Source organism: Thunnus thynnus, chromosome 5 (genome assembly GCF_963924715.1).
Source record: "Thunnus thynnus chromosome 5, fThuThy2.1, whole genome shotgun sequence".
Taxonomy (NCBI): Eukaryota; Metazoa; Chordata; class Actinopteri; order Scombriformes; family Scombridae; genus Thunnus; species Thunnus thynnus.
This window is the reverse complement of record NC_089521.1, coordinates 21,809,436-21,824,522: the sequence shown is the minus strand read 5'-3', so window position 1 is coordinate 21,824,522 and position 15,087 is coordinate 21,809,436. Positions and strand designations below refer to the sequence as shown.

The window sequence follows — 15,087 nt, the reverse complement described above, 5'->3', positions numbered from 1 at the left end:
AGCATGAATAATTAACAAGGCACAAACAATAACTATCAGCTGCCTATCTGAGAGTTGTCTTTTATCTGTTGCTCGATACTTATTCTTACAAAAGTAACTTTGACCCTTAGGATACTCTTTGGGAGCAGTTATTCATTGTACTATAGTCACAGAACTTTTGTATTACTTTCACAGCTGACTGCATCGTGTTTCATCTGTAGGCTATAAATCAGAATAATGCTGATATCCACCATGTCCCAGTGTGTAAAGGTTCGTCATGATTGACAGCATTATGTCCATGTTTTGTGAACATTTTGTGATATAAATCCTGCAACCAAGTTTCCACTGAAGTTTCCACTTCAAATATAATGTTGAAAAGGAAAAGAGCCACATGAAAAAGAAAGAGTTTAACATCTGAGATTGAAAGGGGCATTCCACCAAGTTTAGAAAGTTCAGTTCAGTCGGCATTGGGAGATCTACTTAGCTTGTGAAAACAGTTATATAGTGTGTGCTGTAACTCTGGAGGGAGCGCTCCAATGTCTGGGAGTCTCAGCTGGAGGCCACACATTTTTGTTTGTTTGTGCAATGTAAAAAAAGTCAGATAAGAAATAAGAACAGGTTAAAACATGAGGAAATATTCATCACAATCACAAGAGATGTGCAGGCAGAGCCAAAAAGCCTAAAGGCTCATCGTGCGGCTCCCCTATAAAAGAATCAAATCATGTTAACATCATATTTCAGGAGCAAAATATCTACAAACAACATTCATGTGCTCATCTGTGAACACCAGAATCTACAAACTGTGCAAAACAGAAAAGTACTAACAGTTAACAATGAGGAACAGTTAATGGAAAGCTGTGTTTCTAATTAATCTAATGGGCGCATTGACTTAAACAGACATTTGCCAGGCAAAGAGGCTCAAATGGAGAGACACCGTTAAATCCATTACAGGAAATGTAGGATTTAGCATTTTTGGAGCTTGGGCCAACTAAAAGTCAAGATATCTCATCTTCTGCTGCTTTGATTTGGACCATTTATCTTTTAAATTTGATTTTTGTAAATGCAACATTAAATCACTGGAGTATCCCTTTAATCTAAAAAAAAACTGACTGCAATGAATGAGTTAAAATCTGCGATAAAAACCTTTATTCTGAAACTGAAGCCAGATTTTCTAATTGAATTGATTTGAGACCAACAAAAATACTTTATTCTCATAATTTTGTCTTTGTCATTTAAAAAAGGGGGGGGGGGGGGTATTTTAATCTCACACAGCATTCAGGGATTAATTATTGAACTCCTTATGGCTTAAAAGTGACAGAAACGAATCATGGAGAATTCACTTCTTTTTTTTGGGAAAATTCACAAGTAAAAGGCTTAATTTGTGTTGTACTGAGTTTCTGTTTACCTCTCCAGATAACGCAGGAGTGATAAACCGGAGGCGTGTATGTCGGAGGGAGAGTCTCCGCCCTCCGGAGCAGAGCAGCCCACTGGATGAGCCGCTCAGCTTTCAGTGAGTTCAGAAAACTGTTTGCATACCAATCTCCTCTAACACTGCATGCTTGTCCAAATTGGGATCGCAGATCTCGGAGCGGTGGATTTTATTAGCTGGACGCTGCCGGGCACAATTCACCTCCGCGGACATCCCATCTGATCGGCGTTGTTTTTGTTTTGTCTGAAGACTTAGATCCAGTAGTACATAAATAGACAGTTTAGTGATATTTTCGCAGGGAAACAGCTTGTCACAACCAAAGGTTTCGGCACTGAGCTGCGCTCTGAGGTAAGAAACCAGAAAGTGTCTCCAACTTCAATGTTTTACGTTGAAATGAGAGATAGATGATCACATTTAAAGTCTCCCTCCCTTGTTTTCGTGTCTGCCTTGTTGTTGAAAGGGTTCATTATTTACAACAGCACGTCTAATGGGGGGATGTTGTGCGCAGTGTTTGATTCTCTGCTGACTTTGTTGCTGCAAGTTACATTTGCTCCTCAGACGAGCTGAACATGTTGAAACAAATTTTCAACAAATGCGAAAGGTGGAAAGGTCACCCTAATTGTTTAAGTCGTTTATTTGGCTGTTACACCATGTAGACTTGTGTTAACCTCAGGTCAGGTCGCTAATTTCTCCATAAGGAATAAATCAGACTCATGCACACACACTAAATATCCTCCGATGTCCTGAATCAATCAGTGAAATGCGGTTAAATGTGTATTTTTTATATGATGTTGGGTGATATTATGGGAAACCTGACAGCAGGGGGGATCCGGAGCGATGTGTGTCAGTCTCCCAAGCTGGCATCCTTCCCACGGGGGTCCAGCCATAACCGAGGAGGCTGTCTGCCTGAGATGTATGGGGGTCACCAGATGGATGTCTCTGACGGCGCTACCTTTGCTGTAGGGCAGGAGTTCACTGTCAGTTTACATTTATCAGAGACATGCATCATCCAAAAGCACCTCATCCTTCTGCCTCTGATTTCCACTGAAACCAGCCAGCCTCAGTACTTTTGAGGACACAATGAACAAGCTTTATTACGTTGTAATGAGCGTGTGGCATTTCAATTGTCATTTCATCTTAAGTTTGCTGCTTAATTTGGACACCAACAGCTGAAAAAAAAAAAAAACACAGATTCTGAGTAGTAAAGTTTCCACCCACGGAGACAAGACTCAAACATTTATATAGTTACAGCAACAGCTGGAAATCAGGTCATAATCAGGTTTCGCCTGAGGAGATTCGCTCCAAGGGACCCATTAACACAAACCAGCGTCCAGGTGAGTGTGCGTTGCTGAATTGCCTTGCCTCAAGTTAAAGTCACAACCACTCGCTCCGGCTCTCCGTCTCCCTGAGGCCGGGAAAGTGTGTGTCAGGAGAGGAAAGAGGAGAGAAGAATCATATCACACCCCTCCAGCTCAGACAGACTGACAAATCAGCTCCCGTTGTGATTAATGAGCTGATTTACTATACTGCTGCATCATGTACAGATTTCTCTCCTTCTCTGTCTCTTTGTTCCACCCTCTTTTTTTTTTTTTTTTTTTTTTTTTTAAACCTCAAAACCAAATGATTAGGAGTTAACAATTTGTAGAGAGAGAAGCACACAAACTGGAAACAGAGGCGTGTTTGTTCACCCTGTTGCGGCTGAGCATTTGCCTTGTCAAAAAAAAAAAAAAAAAAAAAGAAACAGTAGTATTGATGCTTCTGGAGCAGCTGCCAACACGGATGACTAAACTCCGCCTGAAGCTTTTCTCTCCCCAGCTTGATTCACATGAGTGTTGGGAAATAGTTTTGTTGCTCAGACACAGAAGTAATGTCTGCAGGATAAACGCAAATGCAAACAACAGGGTTCGTAAACCTACAGTGTAATTTATACAGGGAATAAAGGTTAGCAGCAACAATGCATTCGGTTTCCTCGGTGGACTGTGGACGATAGCAATTAGGAGGGAGCATGTTTGAATGGATTCAAATCTCCACTGAGTCAAGCTGGTATTTATTCCGCCTACAGACACAGAACACCTGGTGTGAGACTTGCCACTGGTGATCAGTGCGCTCATTTTAATAGTGCCTCTGATAATGTGTTGCTCTTAATCACATGTTCACGGTGGCAGTGATGAAACAAACAGCAAAAACAACTGAATAGGAGAAGAAAGGCGTGTGTGTGAGGGGAGAGTTCACTGCTCCTCTGCTATCTGGTCCTTGGCAGAGATAGAATAGTGTGAATTGCAGTGTATGGCAGCTCCTGCTGAGAGGGACGGGGTGACTGACTTGATGCCGCCTGGCCTGGCAGAGTAGCGCTCATTAAAAGGGCTGAAATTAATCAATCTGTGGTTCCACATGGTTGAGTGCCTCTGATTTCTGTCTCTCCCCTCCTTCCCTCTCACTCTCACAGTTTCACTCTTTCTCTCTTTTCTGTCGGCTGATGTGCTTGCAAATTAGGCTGCTGCCTTTTTGGCCAGTCATTTGATCACTGGCCCTGATTCACCACAACCCTCCCTCCATCTTCTCTATCCGCCCGCTTCTGTATCATCTCATCTATTATTCTTTCTTCTTTTTGAGCACATCCTCTCTCCGTTCTTCTGTCTTTTCTCCATTCTCCTCCTCATCCAGCCTGCGGAGCACGTCTGTATCCATATCGATGGGTTCAGAGCAGCAAGGCGGAGGGAAAACGAGGTTGGGTCATCACTCTACACTCGCTTTCGCCTGTATCAGCCCCGCTACGGCAGCAGCAGTCCGTAGAGAGCCCGGAACTAAATGGAGTATCTATTGGCTCAATGAGAAAATTGCTTTTTTCGATTGCTAGAGGACCCTTCATTTAATGTGTGTGATGCAGAGGCCTCAGCCAGTAATGGGTTCAGCATCTTTGTTGTCAGGAGACATGAGAAAATGAAATTTGCTTTTCAGCCGGCAGGAATAATTTACTCTTTGGAAAGTGTATTTTTCATCAGCTGTTTAAAAGCCATGAAGGTGTGTGTTATTATATGTCTGAACTGTGTTTTATAAGTGCCGGATGTCCAAACACTGTGTTTTGATGTAGTTTGCTGAGGGCAGTTTTTACAGCTAAAGGTCATGTCATATCAAAACCCTGCAGCCTTATAAAACAGCCTGCCGTGGTGTGCGCCTAAAGCTGGATTCATAGTTGTTCTTTAAGTTACAGAGTAGCTATAAAGCCTGTGCACCTAGCTGTTGTAGGTATGCCATATGCTACTCCGTAGTTAAGTTTTGAGTGGCCAGCTTAGGCTTCTTGTGTTCTCTACTACAATTTTTGATGCCTGTATAGATTGTTGAGTGTGAAGACAACACGGAGCAAGTTGAAGAAAGGCTTGGCTACCTTCTTTTCAGTAATAAACATCTAGAAAAGCCATCTTCATTGCGAAACTCCTGCTCATTGCAACCATTGCTCTCTGTCACAGTGAATGAAATTACGAAATGCGGCTACTGCTCAAAATAGTCTCATACTCGTATCACAAAGTAAATGAAATAATACGACAACACAGAACAACAACATTACTGTTACTGTGGGGGGAAGTTATTAAAGCATGATACGGTCTGATCATCTATAATGCAATCCATCTTGTGTTGCGGTGTAATGTGACACTGAAACTATAAATCAAAAGCTAACCCCCTTGTGTTAAGTGTAAACCCAGCTTTAGAATTTTCTGTATGCTTATGGTTGCTTTCCTGCATGAAAATGCTGCATAATCCAGTAATATTCACACATTCATGCATTCTTTAGCCCTTGCGTGCCTCCATCTGGGCCAGGAAGTAGTGAGTGACCTAAGCGAGGGGCAGCTGGCAGCCCCAGAGTTCACAGAGAGCAGGAAGCTGAGGGGCCTCTACACTGACGCTTCCTTTTTATCAGGAGGAAGCAGGCCGGCTGTTTGTGCTCAACCCAAGAATTCTTTGTGCTTATCTTGCGTTCACCCTATTTCCCTCAATAATGGCTGTGCTGAGCAGGTAATGAGGTAAAAGGTATGTATTTGACAAGCTGGGCCCGGCAGATAGCGGACTCTCCAACAGGCTCATGGCTTGGTAGGTGCTTAGTTGAGGATACACTCAGCCCCGTCTCAGGTTGCGTTCAAATCACATCTATCTCAAAATCCCCCCAGCCATCTTTTCCTCCGCATAATGTTTTTCAGAACTAATAAACCGTGTCACTCAGGTGTCCATTAAAGGCTGCTGGTGAGGACCCACTGGTCATTACAGAGAGCGAGCACACTCAGTAAATCCCTCTGCTTTCGCCTGGAGGTTTCTTCATCACCTTGTGCTCTTTTCATCCTTCAGATGTAGTCAAAGCTCAGAGAGGGGCTTAGGCTGGCCAGGGAGTCTGGCACTGATAGGTATGTGACACGGGGCAAACGTGTGGGAGATTACCTGCCTGACTTTAGAAAGACTGGAGCACAACTCTGATCCACTGAATGATGCTGAAGTTTAAGCACACTGCTGCTTGTTGAAAGAACAAGGAACAAAAGAGATTTCACAGCTTTTTGTGCATGAAATGGAGTAATTTATTTGCCGGATGAACAACCAGTTCTTTGGGAAAATTCACACAATGTTGCCTGGTTGACTCACATTAAGTTCAGTGTTGGCACACTGGGCAGGAGGAAGCTGGGTGCTAATCAAGTCGCACCAGGGAGGAAGAGCTCATTTTATGGATGTGTGATTGTTCTCCACAATCACTGGGGCTTTTCACTAAAAATGATATTTGGTGCCAATTTAAACATTTCACAGATAAGGAACTCTTGTCAGACTTGCGTTGTGCCTTGTTTCTTGCTTAAATGACTTGGTTCCTGTTAAGGATTTTGATAAAGACTCTGTTCAGAGGAATAATTCATCGACACAATTGGAGGTTTGTTCACTGTTTTTGAACCAGAGAAGATGTGTGGTGGATCAAGAATAACTCAATTGTCTGTATTTTCAGAGTACAGTACATACTTTGAGTCAACCTCATCTTGGGGTTGGTATAAGCATGCATGCAAAAGTGCACGGGTGTTACTCTGAGACACTGTTTTCTATTATACTTAAGATTTTGGGGCATGATAACATTAATGTGTCTGGTTCTGTTCCAGTATCTGTTTCAAACCGACCTCGGGACCAGAAAATGATTAACCAATCAGTTTGTTTTAAACCCCAAGGCTGAACAAAACATGATTCAGATATGAGAGAAGTAGGCATTGGTACTCCTCTGTGAGCCTTTGTGATCTGCTGCCGCTGACTTTAGATTTAATGTTGCTGTAACGTTACTGTGAGGCAGGTGCATTTTTTAAAAGTCAACAAACAGCTTTACATTTGTCCGAGATTTTACTTCTAAGAGGATTTGCACAGCACATCTCACTCCATCTTGTGTTAATGAAAAGAACAACAATCGTCTAGTGTATTGGGGGCAACAGGCCATGCAATAGATCAGTGACAGTGCATTTTTACAAACGCCCCTGCTGGAGTGCAGGACATGGCCTGTTGCATTTATACACTGTTAATAGTGAATTCAGACAGATCATTTCAAATCAAATCAATATTTTTTTTCCACAATTAATTCAAATTTTGAATAAAAAGTGACAGCCTGAATCCATGGAAACATTAACGTGTATCTTTGCAGATGTCTGTGTTATTATATTGTGATAATGAGGAGTCAAACTCAAACTGTTGCACTGTTGTTCATTTTGGGTCACTGTTCTACTCTTCTTTGGCTGTTTTTCGGAGATGGTACTGCGAGCCGAGCTCAGCCCAGATCTGTTTTTACAGCCTCTCCCTGTGACTCATTGGGCCTAATGGTTCTCTCATCTCCTGACTCAGGCATTTTTCTGATGAAATGGGACTCTCTCCCAGCTTCTGGTCTTTCTCTTTTTCAGTTGCCTCAGCCACAACTGTGTCCCAATGCTGCTCTACTCCACCCCTTTCTCCTCTCTCCTTTTCTATTCCTCGGTTCTCCTCCTCGAGTGCGCCTGCTCTTTCCATCCAAGTTACGGAATAAGAGAATATAGCTTTACAAGAATACTCTCATTAGTCATCTGGGGCTTTTTTTTTAATGTGCCCTATTTTATAACATATTCAGCTCTGCATTTTTTGATTCCTTTTCCTAAAGGGGATACAAGCCCCTAAATATCCTGTTTATTTTTAATCACTGATGATGGGCTACACAGTATAATGTGATATGATAATTGTTACACGCAAATACAGACACACAGTTGCTCTCACCACAAATTGACTTGGTAATTTAGAGCGCATGAATTATTGTAAGGATGGACAGTGGGTTGTTAAGGATGACCTAGATAATTAGCCCATTATCATTTTAAACAAATTAAATGCATGTCAGGTGTTTGAACAGGATGTTAGCTCATTAATGCGCGTTCTCTTGTTTAGGTTATGATTGGGAGATGTGATATGAAGCTGAGATGGTGCAGTTACATCAGATTTATAGACACAGGGAGGACTGTGAGTTGGTATATCTGACGTAGTCTTGTTGCTGCTGTATCGGCTTTTCCAGCGCGGCTGAATTATAGACTACTTCTTAAGAGATTTATTTTGAGCGTGATTTGGGTTTGCATCGCAGTCTGCTAATAACGTTTTGCCGTTCCAGTCAGTGATAACCATGCAAACCTCAAATACACAAACACAAATGTACATGAGGCTCTCCCACACACACACACACACACACATCCCTGCAGCCTGGGTGTTGTTGGCACATCTCAACTGGAAATGAGGTTGTTTTATATTTACTGTATATGGACTTCATATCTCCTCGAATCTAGGCTAAATGTTTTGCGTTCAACTCGTAAACATGGCACAGAAAAACCTTAGCTAAGCAGAGATTTCTTTATTTTGACTTGGAAGTGAATACTGTAAACTTTAGTAGGCGTAACTGGGCTAATGTGATTCTGTTTCTCCCTTCCGCAATCTTATTATGTGCATTTGTATTCAAATATCATGCCAGTATGAAAGGAAGCACCTTTTTTTTAAAAAAGCTCCAGTATTTTTCTTTCCGCTTGGCTTGCTGCTTTTTGCAGCCTTTGAAGCCCACACACCTTGTCCACAGCGTTACTCCCTGCAGGTCCTGTGGGATAACAGCAATGTTACAGTCCCTCCCACAGGGTGAGACTCGCCACAGGTCTATTAGACATATGGGCTCCTTGTCAGCCTCCACAGCGTCAGGGGGACAGATCAGTGTTTGATTAAAAAAAAAAAAATCTACACAGCGGGTTTCAACTTCTACCTGGGGTAACTTGGGAGAAGGGCCAGCTAATGATCTCACTCCTGCCAGGATCACAAGCCTCCAAGAAATGCGCTTCACCTTGTTAAAGAACAGCAACTTCAAATCTTTAGAGCTTCTAAACTAGTAGCGGTGTAGTTCAGGGCCATCTGTCTGTCTGCGTTTAGAACCTGTTTTCTGGTTTGCCAGAAGAGTGCAATACAGGTGTGTAGCTTTTTTTTCTGGTAGTAGTTCTTCTGTGTCATTTTATTTATTGCCCACAATAACACCATTAAACCACGTGTTTTAAAACTGAAGCACAAAGGGGGGCTGAACTGTTACTTACAGTGTAGCCGTAAAGCCAATTGAGGTCGTTCAAGCGACCCAAGCATACTTCAGTGACCCAGGCTAGTTTGTGTGAAGATTCCTGTGATGGTTCTTGAACTCGCTGGAGGACGACTTCCCCTGCGTGTCTCGTACACCAATGAATTTATTTGTCTGACCAGCCTCTGCATGTCTAACTAAGTAATAGCCTTTTCTTTTTAACAGCAGATCAAATGTGCATGCTGTTAGTTATTTTTACTCCTCAAAGGGGGAAACAATTAGACAGCGAAGACTGAGCGCCTCGCTGCTTCATGATTTTTTGATGCCGCTTTATGAAATTTTTAGCCCACCACCACTTTAAAAGTGCGCTACTCGAGACAGCATTCACGGGTCACTGCACTAAAACACGGCCTCTGTCCTTTGGGCAAACATTCGGTCAATGCCAGCCTGTGTGTTACAGCCACAAGCAAACCACGCTACCATTACCACAGAGGGAATGTGCTGCATTTAATAAACTCTGTGGATCAACTTCCACAGAGAATTCTTAAGAAGCTACTGTAGGTTTTCTTAGAAGAGAAGAGAAGAGCAAAAATAGACATATCTCTTTGAGTTGAGGAGGTATTTTCCTCACTGTAAATTTTCTTTGCTAATAGTTATTAGGGTAAACACACGCACACCGTGAAGCATAATTCCTTTTTTCTTTAATCCTTGCCTGGCTGCATCTTCCTGTCTTTGAAGCTTAGGAAAAACGAGAATCCACTGCACAGGAAAGCTAGCCACTGTTTAACCATTTGAAATATATTAAAGGAGTTTGATATTTTCATGAAAATGTATTTCAGTCCAAACGTTTCTGACAGTTGAATCCAGGGATCACCTTTGCATGTGTTTGTCAGAGATAGCACAGGCACTGCAGGTGTCTCCAGTATGTGAAATTAAATTGGCTGCAGTGCTCATTGATTTAAGTGGTTAAACAAACAAACTGACTCTCTGAGGGATGGTTTTTTTTTTTCAGTGGAACATCAGGTGATCTTGGGTGTCTTCCCACTGATTTGGCACTTGTCCCACGTCAGGACTATAGGCCAGCAGCAGCAAAGTCGTCCAACCTTATCTTGACCACCTGGGTGTGACGTGAGGCTTTTGTTTAACAAAAAAAAAAAAAAAAAAAACAGAATGCTCAGGCATTTCTCCAAGAGTATACACCCCGGAGAAACAGACCCAGATCATCTCTCCTGATAACACTTGGCAGGAGACACATCCCATGTGAAACGCTTCAGCACCAATGTTGAAGCCAAAGTAATTTTGTGGGTGTCTCTGAGAACCCCTGAATGTGCAGAGGTTATTTTGACTTTATCTGTCAAGCTATACTGTTAAAAATTCATCCGCCTGTCTGTTTGCTATACACGCTCTGAACCTGAATGCCAAAAATGTACAAATCAGTGCTTTGATTGGACAGCTTATACAAAACAGAATTCAACACAGATAAAACAACTTTTATATTCATATATCACTTTGTTTAATACTTAACTAAAATTTAGTCCTAGTCAATAACCGGAGATGATCTCATTTAATCTCACCACATTAAAACGATGCACAGAATAAACAACGAAGAGCAGAGAGCCAATGTTGTGAGCAATTACCAAAACCACTTTCGCTTATCTCTGCAGGCAGTTTGGAATTGGACGGACTGCTTTTTACTTAATAAGGAACAGATGTCCAACCTTTTCCTCCTCAAAACATTTCTGTGTGAGCTTTCCATACATTTGCCAAATCTAGAGCAATCTCCCCTCCCCTCCCACCTCACCCGCCTGTCTATACTGCAAGCTTTCAAAACAGCACCTTCAAATGTTTGGCTGGCTCTCTTTGTGTGTACATATTTATTCTGTTGCCTTTGGCCTGAACCAAGCAGACTGAGACTTTGCAGACAGCTGGAGATTTTGAAAGTTAAAAAAAAACATAACCGTTCAATATCTCCTACTGAACCTCCCCAGCTCATTATATTATATCTTCTGTAATCTCCTCCTGCTTTGCTCATATTTTCACCATTTGGTGGCTCGTATCAACATAAGTCTCACGCAGTTGAGAGTTACATATTTTTCCTTGTTGTGTAGGCCTCTCCTGATGAGATATTTTGTCCTTATATAGACCTCTCTAAACAATATGCAACATTCATCTGTGGCAATTCGATGAACGCCGCTTTAGTTACCTCCACAAGTGATTAGTGCACAGTCGCTCCGTTTCAGCTGTACGTGTAGCTTTTTTTTTTTTTTGCAGGGTTTTGCTTTTTAAATCTCAAGTCACATGCAAACGTTTAAATAAGCAGGAGAACACCATAAATATCCCAGCTGTGGTCACTCCTGTGGTCCTGTTACAGTAGTGAGGAGCACTTAAATGGGCTGTTTATTTATAACGTATGCTGCGGTGGGCTGATGGAGATATGCACCCCCGCTGAAGCTGCAGCGCACGCTTGGGTGCGTTACTCACAATTTCATCACTACCCCCAATTAATACTCAAGGCAGCATCAGCAGCATCTGCTCAAGCACAACAGTTGTCGTTGGTTCCCAAGAGTTGAGAAAATTCAAAGTAAGCTCAGCGGTGGTGTTATTACTATTCTGAACTTGTTATCTGCATGTGCTCCATGAGCAGGTTCATCGAGAAGCCTCTGCATTACAATTATGGCTGCTCTCATAGTTGTGTGTGTTTTCAGTCTTAAATCAAAACCAATAATTTTAGGTAGGTCTGACCTCATAGTGTTGTCTGTGTTTCTCTGACCACATTCATCCCCACACAATTGTCCCAGATCCATCATGTTTTGTGGTGTAAACCTATTGACTTGCGTTTCTTCAGGGACCTAATCTTGGACCGCCTCCAAGCAGCTCAGTTTCCATCCTTTCCCCATCTTTCCTCTGTCTCCCATAAATCAATGTGATGTAATTGCATAAACTCCCTTTCCCACAGCTTGGGCCTGCAGGCAGAGTATTCTCAGAGAGAAAGTGTTTCAGTGTGGCCAGTTAACCTTAACCCCCTGATTCCCAGAACTGCAATGTCCCCAGCTTGTGAAAGTTTTATTTTGGCCGTCAAATATCTCTGTTTGCAGAGTTTCTTTCATTGGTAGTGTTTGATGTTTTGTGCATTGTGTTTTTTCCATGCAGCAGTGCTGTAGAAGTTAACTTTCTCACAGTTGGCACTCACTGTTTACATCTGGCTAATACACTCTAAGCTCAGCAGATTAAATCTCATTTCTCTGAGTGCTTTTTGTGTTGAGCCAAGCATGATTTCTCCTGACATCTCCCCGCTTGTGGCTTCCTCAGCCTATCAAAGGAATGCTCCTTAAATGCACTCCTGCATTTTCACGAGTTTGGACCATGGAAAATGTCCAACTCCTTTTTTCCACCTCTCAGTCCCTCCTGCCTTTCTCTTGGGACTCACATAGAGGCAAGATATCCCCTCAAAGGATATTTTTCAACTCTTTGTCCTGGGAGTACCAAGCTTAGAGTGAACCAGTGTGGAAAGGAGTGCAACTGAAGGTTTTTGGAGTGTGCAGAAAAACCCTTACTCACACAGTTCATGGCTTGACTTTATCCCAGTTTCATCTCCAATAATCCTCCTGCCTTCGGTCTTAGCCTGTTCTGCCAAAGAACATTGATAAAATCATTTTTACCCTCATGCAGACACACATTTTCAGGCTATTTGGCCATTAGTGGCAAATTAGCATATTTGACAGTTTGAGAGACAAAAAGCATGAGTCATTTTCACTGCTCTCTCTCTCTCTCTCTGTGTGATGAGTGTGTGTGTTTGTCACAGCTTGTTACCTGCTATCACCACAGCCACCACATACAGGCTGAAATAGAGGGATTTGGGTTTCTTCAGCACATGTGCAGCTTTATGAGGAGGTCCCAGTATGGAGCCCCTCTGGGCTGAGGAAATGATCCAGATGCAAAGCTTCTGGCTCTCATAACCCAGTGGGACACCTGCCCTGTTGCTCCTGTACAGCCCCCTGCAAAATCCACAAAGACACAGACTACCATCTCTCTGTATGCAGGAAATTTGCCATAATGTGCTGTTGCATACTTTCCTATGCAGCTTGTACAATATGTGTGAGTTGGCTTTCATTCTTGTAGTGGAGCTCTGCCTTATGCAGTTCAATAGAGCACAATTACTGCTAAGCTCAAGTCAAATATTGTTGGCACGCAGTCTGTTGCCCCAGTTACTCCTTCAGTAAATTCACCTGGATGCAAAGTCTTCAAATATCCAATGTTAAGCTTTTCTACAGTTTGAATTGTTTCACCAAATATTAGTAATAGTTGTGAAATGGACAAAGACATATTTCTTTCTTGCAGCAGGGGTCTGACAGATGGGGAAACCTGCTGGGGGACATAAATAAACAAATACAGTATGTCTGTTACACAAAGTCGCTGAATTGGTGAAAAAAAAACAACTACAGTTTTATCTATCTTACAACATCAGTAAGTGCTGTTGTCTATATTAGTTGTATGTAGTTATAAAGAGTTGATTTATGCCTGTATTTGTAGGTGGTATGAGTAAAAAAACAATTAAGGCTAACAGCCTATTTTATTTGTGTTGCATAACTTGAGACATTTAATTAGATGGATCTTCTTTGTTGCTCATTAAAGTGGGGCACAAGCAATGGATTTTAACATGCACATGCAGTAATTGTCTACATGAGATCAAAACATTATTGCCTGATTCATTTGATGGTCACTCTACATTCAGCTCGTTACATGTTCCTCTAACCGAGATTGGAAGCAGCAGGGAGCCTCATGGATTATATGTGATATGATGTGATGTGATATGCTATGATATGATAATAGACTGTAAAAAAAAATATGGATGTAGTCACCGTGAAATCACCCATTGGTTTGTGGACTGCTTTGAAGCCTTGAGGCAATTTGACCATCGCCATCTTGGATTTGAACGTCGCTATCTTTGATTTTTTGAGTCACTATATTTGGACAAGAGGGTAGAGCTGACCATAGCTAACTGCTAGCTTGCTTAGCACTGTGCATTTACAGTCTATGGTTAACTCTGATTATGATTCTATGCTAATGCCAATTTTCGCTGGCGGAAAACAGCTGAAAACCATTAAAACAAAATGTACTTACCGGAAACCTGACCAGCCATGGTTACGTTAAGTTATCAACGTTGTCACCATGGTAGCGACTTGTCAATCACAACGTAGCCATTCCCTAAAGCATACCCTGCTTATTGTCTGTTTTACTCTAAATGGGACCATAATTTACAAAATGAACATCATGGTGTATAGAAGATGTTTTGAAACTCGCAACTGAGACTATAAACTCATTAGGAAACTGTTTACTGAGGTAATAAATCAAGTGAGACGTAGGGTCATTTTCCCATAAACCTCTGTATAATCAGACTTCTTTTTGGAGCCAGTGGAGTCTCCCCCTGCTGGCCATTAGAAAGTCTCCAGATTTAAGGCACTTCTGCATTGATTTCACTTCTTAGACCCGGAGCTACCTGCTTGGATATGATATGATATTGATTCTTAAGGTGCTGATTCCATATGGATGGTGGTTAAGTGTTTCATTTCTGTAATTCAATATTTCAATTTTTGTTTCTGGCTACTTTTTGAACACTTGGTTTACAACAGTTGATTGATTCTTTCAATGACACTCTTTAAGTAGGATGTTGGGTAAGAGGGACATTGTTTTCCAGGAAGTTGTTTAGCAGAGGTGGTAAGCCACCCAGATCTTGATGCATTGCCATAATAGAGTTGTGAAATAAAATAGCACCAGATCTCGGATATAAACTGGCCATCTTCCTCCATGTTTGTTTATACTTTTGTCTACTAATGTGACCCACATGTTTGTGCTCATAAACAAAGGAAGTCAATGCGTTGTTTAAGCACAGCCTTGTTTTACCTTGTCTGAACATGGTTAAAAACAACTGTTTGCCTCAAATATGCCAAATACAAATATTGTCTTGGAATCAGTCAATCACTCCATCACACATACAAACCATCATATGAATTCCAGAGAGTTGTATGAACATTGAAGTAAGATTTTCTGGGTGTGCTCAGTAAGGTATGCAATGAAAACCATCAGAAATGTTATCCAGACTCACTGGGCCTCAGAT

General features: G+C 41.8%; 1 protein-coding gene across 2 annotated transcripts in view; it reads left to right on the top strand.

Annotated features, from left to right (window-relative positions):
- Positions 1-1,392: 1,392 nt before the first annotated feature.
- The window catches only part of tspan18b (tetraspanin 18b), a 32,268-nt gene continuing 18,573 nt past the window's right edge, over positions 1,393-15,087 (top strand). The window contains exon 1 of one of the 2 annotated variants that reach the window (XM_067590124.1): positions 1,393-1,489. The gene's annotated coding sequence lies outside the window, so the exon portion shown is untranslated. The other variant, XM_067590122.1, reaches the window with a different exon arrangement.